This window comes from Homalodisca vitripennis, chromosome 7, assembly GCF_021130785.1.
Source record: "Homalodisca vitripennis isolate AUS2020 chromosome 7, UT_GWSS_2.1, whole genome shotgun sequence".
Lineage (NCBI taxonomy): Eukaryota > Metazoa > Arthropoda > Insecta > Hemiptera > Cicadellidae > Homalodisca > Homalodisca vitripennis.
Window position 1 is genome coordinate 94,611,553 of NC_060213.1, and position 13,040 is coordinate 94,624,592.

Genomic DNA, 13,040 nt, shown 5'->3' on the forward strand with positions numbered 1-13,040 from the left:
ATCTCTTAAATTTCTTTACTGCAGCCTGAAAACTACAATTTTTATTTATTCTGCCAATCCAATGTTGTATCAATACGTCAAGGTAGATAATTTTCAATGCATTACTTAAACATATTGTTAGTAATTTTCATGAAATTCTTTAAATATATAATTCGTTGACAAATGTATAACTTCCTTATTTATCACAGTTATCGCACCATTATTTTAGTGTTTCATTAGTATACTCAATATTCTTATTATTAAATTACAGCACTTATGTAACTGGATATACTACTTAACTTAAAGCGATTTTATTAATCTAAAAATTAAACCCTTTATCTTTCTCTATATTACTTGTTTTATTTAGTTACCAGTAATACAAGTAACCACAGGCATATGACATTGATTTTATTGAAGCTCAACTGTAGTTATCATATATATTGACGATGAAAAGATTTCTAGTTTTTAGTTTATGATATAAAAACTTCCTAATTGTTTAGTTGTAGGCAGCAAGGAGTTGGTGGATACTGCGGAGCGATAATTGAGGTAGGACAGTGTGACTGTTCCAGGCAGATAACATTCCCGCCAAAAGGGCTCAAGGGACTAGTTGTCCAGAACACACGGTAATTGCTTTTCGGTTCTTGAAGATGAAGAACATTCAATCAATGTTTACGTAGCTAAATGAATTGAAAAATTAAAAAAGGGAGTTTTATTTGAGTGTAATGGAACGGGCAAGATATTCATTTCAAGATATCTGTAAAAAAACTTATTCGACATGGAGCCTCAAATTACTGTTTTCAATGAAAAAGATTAAATTAATTTAAACATTTTATAGTTTTTTGCAGTCTTATAATTATCCATCGCTTGTGCCCTAAATATGTTTCTTAGTTATTATAAATAAATATACATAGAATATAAGTATTTGGTTGTATCACTTGTAAAATAAAAACAATTTAGAATATACATGGCATATTCGTTCAATACTTATAAAACCCTAGGCGTATTATACATTAATCTTTATATATGATCGCAAAATAATGTATGCAGTAGTCTAAGTCCAAATAATGCATACTCATTTGAAAGTTGAGGCACTGTATCATGCAGTTATCTTGTATCTTTAAATCAAATGCTTAAGTTGAAGTGTCTTCTATATTATATAAACCCTAGAACCAACAGCATACTTCTTACAAAGTAAATGTTGTTATAGATAACTAGTTTGAGGCTCTATTGTTCTATAGACATTTTTCATAATTTTACCGTCACACTAGGAGTTAAAATTCTCTTTGTCTGTCAGCAACACATCTCGAAAAACACATACAACAACTATCATAACACATATAAATTTAGTTTATTATCACTTGTCGTGGTAAAATTTTATAATTGAACCACTGATTTGAAACCTAATTTGACATTCAAAAATTTAAATAATTATATAGCAACATTTTCCAAAAAGGTAATCTTGATATCTACAGGAATTTCGAGTGTAACTTTTTAACGTAGTGTGCAATTTTATTTCTACATAGCCAACAACGAGTTCCATCATGGTGAATGGAATTTGGCTAAGGGGTTTTAAAGCCAAATTGCTTGAGTGATTTTATTACGGAGAGATGTAGAAATAATTTTTTTATTCGGTGTGATTACCTGTCGTTCTATTTTTCAATGATAAATTGATCGAAAGACGAAATTTTTATTGATCACCAGTGAAAGCAGTTACACGCTATGAGGTGTTGCTTACTCCTACTTTGTTTAATTTACATTCAATTGCATTATTAAAACAATAATATTGAAATAATATACACAGATTTTACTTACATGTTTAAAAGCATGAAAATTTACAAATGTTTACTAAGTTTCACATTACATAACTACATTTCAATATTTGTTAATATTGAACTTCTATTATGGATAACATTGATACAGCTATAACATAATTTAACATTGCAACCAAAATAATCTAATTCATATAACATTTTATTATTTTAAAAGTTAAATTATTATGGTGTCCTTAAATGGTACCTAAATAGTTAATCTATGAATTTATATGTGTTTGAATGTAAATAAGTTTACAAGTAGCCAATACAAGCTCCATCTTCAACATCAGTGTGTTTGATTGCAGACCGCTCACCATATCCGCAACACACTTAGAACAAAGTAGAGAAACGCTAATGTCAAAATGTACATACATTACTATTTAAAGTACTTACGATGTAATAAGACAGATCGCTATATTTGTTAATGCAATTAGTTGTGTATCATGCTATAGTACCCAATTTTCATTGTTAATGATTTATTGGATAAGAGGTTAAGCAAAAATGACGAATTATTATTTTAGGTTTCTAGAGTATAACAGCATTTCTTTATCATATATTTTAAGAGAAAGTTTTAAATAAATTGTATTTCTGATGGTAAGTTGGTGTTAGCTGTTTTGCCTCGAGATAGAATATTTATCTACATAATGTATACATAATTTTCTACTGAGATTGGATTCAAATAAACAAAGTTTCCTGAATGTTATGCGTCTATATGTTATAATTTATTGTTTCCTAAGGGAACATATATTATTTAAAACTGCATTACAATAATATAGTTATGTAATATGATGTCTCGTGCTCGAGCCAGCAAAATATAATGTCATTTTGATATTTATAAATTACTTAGCTTTCACCAATCACAAATACATCATTCACGATCTGGAAGCCAAAATGCAAAAGATTTACAAATCTTTATGACTATATCATGTTTTTACAATACACTGTAAACCTTCCTTTATCTAAATGTTGAGGCATTAATGACGTGGCTCACTCATAATCTCCTGGTAAATTATCAATTTCCCACACATATTGACTTGTAACATGGTAGGATATTTCAAGAGTTTATATAAAAGAGATAATCTTGTGATTTGAGTACAAAATAATTTACTAAGATTTATTGAGAAGTTGTAATATTACTTGAAATGAAGTATGCATTACTAACACTTTAATAGGTTGTATCTTTATTTTAGCTAATGGATATGTGATATTAAAAATGTCTTAGAATCAAACAAAATTATTAAGAGTTACACAAATAGCCTTTGTGACACAAAGACACTCAATTAATATTCTATCGGCCATATTATCGTAAATAATAATATTTTTTATTTAATTTTACAAATATTTTACATTTCTGCATAATTTATTGATACTTTCTTATAATTTTTCCCAATGTACCATTAATTTGGTATCAAATTCAACTAATATTATAAGACAAATAATCATTAAATAATAATATATTATTCAATGGATTTAAAACTTTGGAGGAAACTTTTAATTAAACCTTGAGATTCTAACTAACACAATTTCTCGATTAGTAAAAATAATATAAAATCATGGCACGATTAGCTTTATTTACATAGGTTTGCGGATATTTACGGAAGTGGCAACGTAAGAGCTTGTCAGTATTAAAACATAAAACTATTTATATTTATAATTTTAATGCATAATCAGGATATATAGGGATTGATAAAAATTATATTTTAGAATGTCTCCATAGAATAAAAACTACGAATTATGTTAGTGTATTTCCATATTAAGAAAATAATTTAGATTAATTAATTAAAACAAATATATGGATATTCACGTAATTTGCATAAAGTGTCCTCTCCTCTTTGATTAATTGTGTTATGAGCCGGGGCTCAGTTTGGATATTTTGTCATTTTTTTCCAATTCGGCCACTTTTGTCAGTATGTGGGGGGGGGGTGATTTCGTTACATTATTTATTATTTTCTGCCTGGATGGACTGATTGGTCGAGGTCAGGTGGTTGACCTTGACTGATTACCGACCAGCTGTTTACCGGCAGCTGCTTCTGGTCGGAGCGGTCGGACACGTTCGGCAGAGGCGACGTGTATCTCTGACTGTTAACTGCTCATCCTGATGCCCATGGCTGGCTAGTTTTCCGACTTTCGGCAGTTAATTTTTTTTTTATTATTCTCTCTCTTAACTTAGTTGGTGCTTTTTCTCTCCCACGCAGACATATATTTTCGTTCATCGGTTAAAAGTAGTTTATTTATTATTTTGTAATTTGTGCTCCTTGTGTACGTTTTCTTGTCGCAAAGTGTTCTATCCTGTCATTTCGTAACGTTCTAAATTGTTAATTTATTAACTATGCCAGTTAAATTATTATATTTTGCGCTAGTGCTTTCTAATTGATCCGTTCGGCGAACGGAAATTATTTATTTAGTAATCACTTTGTCTTTATTTAGTGTAAGCGAGACGGTACAGACTTTGCAAATTTTTTTACCTCGTGTTTTGTGTTGCGTGCAAAAATTGGGTGGCAACATTCATGATATCTATTTTATTGTTTAATTGATTATTTACTTTAGATTAGCGTGAACGGTTCAGTTTTGGATTATAATTTAATTATTGTTATTTGGGAAATAATGTACTGTTATTATTTGTAAATTACATAATTTATGTTAATGTAAATGTTACCAAGCTGAATAATTTAGTATGGCTGTTCTAGCCTATAAGTGTTTAAATATATTTGAAAATTTGTTTTGTATGTAATATTTAATATTGTCACCAAGTAGTGTATCTTATAATACTTGGTGTATTGAGTTATTTTCTGGAAACAGTTTTTCGATACTTAAAAGGTACTGTTAGCTACAGATGGTTATTTTTAATTGTTAAATTTAAATATTTTATATATATATACTTTGTGCCAAAAATAATTAAGTTTTTATTATTTCTCGGGTTATAGTAAAACTTTTCTGAATATCTACTGGTTATGTTGGAATTCAATAGGGTCTCCGTGAGTGCCGTCGACATGACTGGTGCGGCGAGTCTGCCCATATAGAAACAGCACTGGTAAACTAAAATTGAATGCCCGCGCCCTGCCAGCGCTACTGTACCGTCAGCGTCATCCAACTGGACTGTCTGGGCTTCGATTCATCTTGAACAAGGTTGGAGCTAAAATGTTTTTTCTTCTTCTTTTACTGGACTTGAGAGGATTGGGTTTTATGGAGCGCTGCCAGATATTATATCTGGAGGAGGGCCAGTGTTAAGTAAACTAGTATTTATTTAGTTTAGTGACATGATCTGTAGGGGAGGATTTCATCTTTAATTCGGATTCGTGGAGGCAACTAAGCCCCCGCCTCCTTCTAAAATCGGCTTTAAATATTTTTTTTTATTCTTTGGCTACAAACTTGAAACAAAATTACTTTTTAAAAATAGTGGGCCTAGAAATTATACAACCTTTTCCCTCTCCACAGTTCATAATAATTACCAGTTCAAATTTATATTTACTACATGCCGTACCTGAAACTATGTTATTTATATGTCAAATTTCTATTTATTATGTTATTGTCAATATTGGAATTCTATTTATTTTTGTTATTTAGTTTGTAAGTTTTTCGGTGCACCGTGGTGCTGCAGTTAATTGTATTTTGAGTGAAAATGTTTGCCACTTAATTAATTATATTATGTACTGGAAATTTTGTCTCTCTTTGTCTCTCTCTCCACTAGTGGCATGTTTTCTTTTTTTATGCTTTGCTCCGAGTTTGGGAGGGGCGCGCTTCCGAGACCTCCTGTTGCGGTTGAGGAGACTTCCGGTGAAGTCTAGTTTCGCTAACTCGGGACAGTTAAACTCTACTCCGCCAGTCGGCCGAGTAATTAAACCACTTAAAAACAGACCAAATGCATTTATATATATATATATATATATATATATATTAATAATTTTACTTTGTTATTTTTACGGTTTCTAGTACTCATAAGTCTGACGCATCAAGGTATCCGCCGCCACTAAACGCTTACTTTCTCTATTTCTAAAAGATTCCAGTTTATAATTTGAATTCAGAATAAATAAATAATTTTTATCGAACAAGCTATTTCTAAAAGTTCAACACCAGCATAATCTTTTATTTCCTCTCTTACCATCGTAACCGATATATCTTAAATATTGCATTAAGGAAAAGTTGCTACAATTATTTAAATGTTTTCAATAATAGCTTTAGAACACTACTACTTTTTAATACTATCGTTTATTAAATATTCCTTAGAATATATCGTAATGCTATATTCTAAATTTTAAGCTAGAGACATTTTAAACTCCAACTTTGTCGTTGGTCTTTCCTTTATAATGTTAATTATAAGTTAATTTAGTTAATTTATAATGTTACTTATTAAAATATAATAATCCTATTATGAGTTATGTTATGGAAATATAAAGGTAATATTAAATACTATAAATTTAAATTTTATTTTATTAAAATAAAGTAGATGTACTTTCCAATATATATATATATATTTAATTCCGTATATTATATATATAATATATTATTAGTTTTGCGAAGGAGATAACTAAATAATGTCTTGCATGTCCTATAATATAACTGATAAACCATTAAGAATATTTTTCAGCGTATGTATACTTTTTAGTTTTATATACTTAATGGAAATAATTTAACATAAGATTAACCAGATAAGAAAGGATTTTAATTTCAATGCCACCTCAGTACTTACAGAACATTAGTTACAAGTTTAAATAAAAAGTGCTGTCGTCCTAAGGATAAGGAGTTCCCAGCATTACATTCTAAACATAATGGACTGTATTTACCTTTTTTTTAACTTCTTCTACAGAATAAATCTCTGAAAGTTCTCTCTAAAAGAAATCTTCTTTCAGTTTTGTGAGATGGTTGGGAGAACTGTCCACATTTATCTATGTAAGTGCTCTTTCCTGTCCTGCAGCACTTAGCGTTTACCACTTGCTGAAATAATTTTACTGTGAAATGTAGGGACCGTATAGTTTTGCCGGAGTTAAAAGCTAACTCGCATTATTTCCACATGAATGAATAATGGAAGAATAATGTATATTTTATGAGCTAAGTTTTATTTTATTTTTTATGTCGACAGCACAGTTTACCTTTATTTCTCTTGTATATTGAAATCATATAGTCTTCTTTTGTTTATACACACTAAGTATATCAATATCAAATACCGTTGTCCAAATATTCAGTTTATATTTATTCCATAATATAGTTTATAATTGTAAAATATCCCTACAATATTAACATAACAAAACGTACAGTTTGCACGTAGCCATTATCTCAAAATGTCAAACTAATAGTTAATTGATAGTTTCGATATTTTATTTGCAACAGAATTGTTGGGCTTACAACTCTAAATTATGGCATGTTATAGTAATCGGTACTCTTTGTTACATTTAAATACAATTTTCATTCTACTTTATGTGGCAAAAATATTGATACACATATCGATATATAATTAGGTATAAATGTTGCTTAAAATGTTTTTACACTTTTAAGAACAATATATATTTTGATGCTGTTATATGGCATAATCTCTTACATACATATATACATATTTTTGTAACTTCCATTAATGTTCAGATCATGGTAGTATTGGAATTTTACTGTAGAGGATATATTCTAAAGAAATGAGAAATATAACGAGAAAGTTTAGTCCCGAAGTTGACTGCAATATGCAGATTTCTATTAAAGAACCATAAAGATTAAAATGTTCTAAAGTTCTATTATGATACATATTCGTACTAGGGAGTTGCCTGAGTGACAAAGCGTATCACTCACTAGATTGGAGAGTCAATTTTTAATTTGTTTTCCGGGAGATGCAATTAGTTGCCTGTCCGTCTGTATTACTCTTTGTAGGAAATATCAAAAATTTAATGAGCTTTTAATTTTAAAATTTAATAAAATTAAGCTCTAAGCTTTAAACATGTATTTAACGTCGGAAAAAACCAAAAATAATGTTTTTACCACATAAAATATCGTTCTAGTTTTCTGATTGGTCGTTAAAATCACGCTATGATGAAGTGTGTGGTTTTCAGCCCCTGTTTTTTTAATTTTATAATGTGGTGGTTCACAATGTAACATTATGCTACGTAAACATTTATTTGATTACATAGCGTTGCAATATCTTCTTTTTCCAGTTACAGTTCACACAGTTACACATGTCTGTTTAGTGCGAATGGTGTTCTTATCTGATATTATTGTCTCACTAATATCATCAATAACAATATTACGATATTTATGTATCATTGCCTGCATTGTACAACAGCAATTATCCATTACATAGGTGCTAAATAAGAGGCAGGGTTGTCTCCATTTACAAATATAAGTTTCTTTGTTTTTATTAAGGTTAATACCCTACTTAGGCCTTGGAAAGTAGTAAATATCATCTTATGGAATTTATATATAAACTACTTAATTATTACTGTCCTGATAATCTTTTATTAGGTCAAGTTTTGGCCTGTTCGGGAAGTTTTTTCAAGGATAGATAATACTTTTGATTTAAATAATAGTGCAGGACATGTACGACAGATAAGGCAACTTTGATTGTTATGTGCCTATATGTATTTAACAATATATTACCTAGCCCTGAGGAATTTACAAGCAACATATTATCGGGCCTGCGACTAATGCCGTAAATCGTAATCACAATTCATTACGACCGTAGAGAATATACTGCTCCTACCTGTGATGTATGTCTCCTACAATAATTAAAGTGAGAGAAGCACCTGGCTTTTGTATTCATAAACTGTTTCATACTGCAGACCTTCCTAATGTTACACTATGTATATCTACCTAATGACAGTGAAAATATCTGCTTGGTTATTTTGGCTACCTACATACCTAGGTGTACTCAAAAAGACTCAAAAAACCTTTAAGAGCATTTTGATTTAAAAATTTACTAATTTAAAAACCGGCTGATTTTATGTTATATGTATCTTACGTAATGGAATCATGTGCGTTAACAGTTAGAGAAAGCAAACAAAGTATTCAATTGTTTTGGTAGAAATTTCCAAATTATATCGCTATAACAAAATTATGATTTAGGCTCTTTAGATGCAAATCATATATTTATGAATAAGGTATTGCTTTAATTTATTTTTGTAATAATTTTAGGGTAAACTCAAAGAGAAGAAACCCTTTAAATGATCCCTTAATAATATTTTGAAAAAATAAATTGAATTAAATTAGCTTTAATTACTATGAAATTTGTTTAGTTGCACCGTACCAATTCCAAAATATTCAGCTGAGTATTATTGAATATGTAACAAAATTTTGGTAACGGTGATTTTAAAGTAAATAATCCTTTTTAAATGCGGTATACAGTATTTTTCTTTGCTTAAGCAGCCCTTTAAAACATTTCAGCCCTCACTTGAATTTCAAATTATTTACAGATATGTCATGGGGCTCTTGATCGGTGGCAGAGAGTGTGTAAGAAGGATAAAAATTTGTTTTAGTTTCAAACTGAATTAAAATATTTTTTATCCTATAGCCAAATTAATAGTAAACATATTTAACCGTCACAGGCTTTTCAGCACCCTTATATGTTACCACTATCCATAAAACATTTTACCATTAAGTATTAGTATAATAATTACTATAGTACTCGTACTAAAGAAAAAAAATTAACCTGCATATAATATCTGTTGATTTGCACAGTAACCTTTACTTATAAAAATAATTCTTTTTATTAGAAATTATCTCAACGGCATGCAAAAAAATTAAAAATTAAAACACCATAATCAGAGACTGTATATTTATTGTATGGATGTTACCGAATTAATCATATCAGTAGAGGGGTTGGTAAATTTTAATATATATATATGTATTTCCGTACGCAAAATGTTCTCCTAAAAAACTAAATTACAGACTTGATATATTTCCAGAACCTTAATTTCAATATAAAAAAAATTTACAGAGGAAAACTACCAAATAAATGGTGTTTACTTCATTCAATGGGATGGATTACAGTTTGTACTATTGGGGATGAATCTTTTCTAAAGTGTGTTAGCAAAGTTTGATTACATTGTGTTCAACTCTAAAACTTTTTATCAGATGAGTTATCGGTAAGACAAATCCTTTATCTAGAGTTTCGATGGATAGTACGTGTAGTTTACTTCAAATGTGTTCATTGATTGAGGTATTTTATGTTTGTAATGTAAATATCAATGGATCGATTATAAAATGATTTTGTTTTAAATTGTCTAAGCTTAATATTAGTTCAAGGTTTAACACTTTTTTTGGCTGGCTTTTTATTTACTTAATGTTCCAAATACAAGTTTGAAATATGCAAAATTTCAAATATTTCGTTGTAATTTAATAATAATTAGTTCAATATTACATATGATTTTTTAATACATATTTTAAAGTTTTAAATTAACAGTCATAAAGTTAAATTCAAAGTTTCTGTTAAATATTTCTTGTAATTTTATTCTCTTGAATCAAGTTTATTCTAATGGTACTCCCTACTACTTAAATATTAGGCTTATTTAATGCATAGACAACAAATAATAACACTTACTTTCATTGGATTGCAATTATTACTAAGAGAAAATCATAGACTAACTGTAAATTTTTCTAAAAAGACCTTATTTTAATTTAAGCAATTTTTACAATCAATGAAAATATATGTATTACAGTTACTTCATTCTAATATTAAGTAATGCTTGAAAGTTCTCAAATATAATATATGAAAAACAAACAAAACTGGATCATGATAATAATATTTTACTAAGATATTTTTGATCGCTAGTAAATCATAAACCAACAATAATATAAATACGGTTGGTCCTCTTTATAAGCAAACCTAAATGTAAATCAAATTACTAAAATGGTTCAGAAAAGTTTAAACGATAAGAAAACCAAGAACAAATCAAGAATGTGAGTGACTGGTGGCTTGGTTTGTTACAAAGTATAGTAATTAAAATCGCATTAGCTGCGTCAAGTCTTATCTATTTATTTTATTTTCGCGTATGGTGCAGCCTTTATATGTTGTATTAAATTTTTCTTAAATCATGAACTGTACATTTCAAAAACATTTATTTTGCAGAGAAATTATATTTCACAGATTAATCGTTCAAACTTTACTTAAATAATTATAATTGCATTTTCAATATAATAATACCAATAAATACTGTTTGTGTGACAAAATCTTCAATTGATATCATAAAATAATAACGACAGCAATAACACACACACACACACACACACACACACACACACACACACACACACACACAAACACACACACACATATATATATATATATATATATATATATATATATATATATATATATATATATATATCAAATAATGAGTTTATAATTCAATTGGGAGTAAATTGAACAAATTTCTAGAGACAGATTACTTCTTGAAAGTACAGTAATTTTAAATGCTAGTAATTTTTAGCTAAACAGTACTAATTAACTTACATGCATTTCGAATACAAATGATAACATGTTTAACCTTATTACGTGTGTTGTAGTTGAATTCAGACTATTCAGTCCAGTTTTAAGAGAGATACGTATAGAATAGTATTAGAGAAGATAGAATTTAATGTTATTGCGGTTTTGCTTTGGATTTATGGTATGTTATAAAAAAATAAACGCACAATCCATAATTAAAAACAGATAAAAACAACAGACATTGAATAAGATACACGAATTCTAATATAACGTATAAATGCTTTGCTATGTGACAAATAAAAACAAAGAGATAAGAGTTCAGGCTGCTAATGTGATTCTAAGTGCCTTAGTTTGCGCAACCAAGCCACCAACCCATGTTACTTTCTTGATTTGCTCTGGGCTTTCTTTACGGTTAAAACTTTCAACTTACTGTTTAATGTTAAAGTACTTCTTGTAATTTGAACACATCAATGGTAGTAAAAAGCGTTTTAATTTAAAAATGCGTCACAGTATAAGATTTTTACACTTAAAATTTAACTAGTTACTAAAAGCGTTCCAATGAAATAAATTTTATTATTTATTGTCTGAGCTTTATCAAACCCTCTTATTCACAGAGGAAGGATTACCATTACGTAGAAATATTTATAGTTTCAACAGATAAAACATATCGAAGATGATGAGTCGCAAATAAATAAAAATTACTCAACCCCTAAACAAGGCATAGAGACTAAAAATTCGTCAAAGTAAGGGTGGAAGGGTATATTTACCCTTACGACATGCTTAAATATAGATATACCTTTAAGGGCGGATAAAATGACGTTCGTTTAAGATAAATTTTCGTGTTTTTTTTCTCACTTTCAAATTTGTATCCCCTGGTGAAAAAAATTATCCTAGAAATCACTTCATATCGGCAAACCCCTAAATTACCCTCCTTTTTGTATCTCCATGAAAACTATGTGGCGAACTGTTAGTTTGTTTGCTATCGGAAATTGAAAACAATTAAGAGGTTCTTTGCTTATTCGATGCAAATTAGATCTGCGAGATTTAAAAAAAAATAGTTAGTGCTGATAAAATGCATTCCTTCGCTTTATTGAATATATATATATATATATATATATATATATATATATATATATATATATATATATATATTCAAATGTATAAATGGCAATAGCCTTATTTAATTTCAATAAACATTGAATCACAAAAAGTACTTGCTCCGCCGGGATTCGAACCCGGATCTCTCACTTGCCGGATGAATGTGCTACCACTACACCACAGAGCACTTACTTTTTCCGATTCAATTATTTTGTATTTTGCCGTACCTGTCACATATGCGTTTAAATAAGCAAACTAACATATGATCGGAAGACCAAATACCTGTCAAACGACTTTTATTTACATTAAACTGTATATATGGCAATAGCCTTATTTAATTTCAATAAACATCGAATCACAAAAAGTACTTGCTCCGCCGGGATTCGAACCCGGATCTCTCACTTGCCAGGTGAATGTGCTACCATTACATCACAGAGCGCTTACTTTTTCCGATTCAATTATTTTGAAGCCATATATGGCACGTACTTTTTGTGATTCAATGTTTATTGAAATTAAATAAGGCTATTGCCACTTATACAGTTTAACGTAAATAAAAGTCGTTTGTCAGGTATTTCGTATTCCGATCATATGTTAGTTTGTTTAGGTAAATGCATATGTGACAGGTACGGCAAAATACAAAATAATTGAATCGGAAAAAGTAAGCGCTCTGTGGTGTAATGGTAGCACATTCACCCGGCAAGTGAGAGATCCGGGTTCGAATCCCAGCGGAGCAAGTACTTTTTGTGATTCAATAT

The 13,040-nt window shown here is 29.3% G+C and overlaps 1 non-coding gene across 1 annotated transcript; it reads right to left on the reverse strand.

Annotated features, from left to right (window-relative positions):
• Positions 1 to 12,401: 12,401 nt before the first annotated feature.
• Positions 12,402 to 12,472, reverse strand: Trnaa-ggc. The gene has a single exon. It is a non-coding gene; the product is annotated as a tRNA-Ala (tRNA).
• Between the last annotated feature and the right edge of the window lie 568 nt (positions 12,473 to 13,040).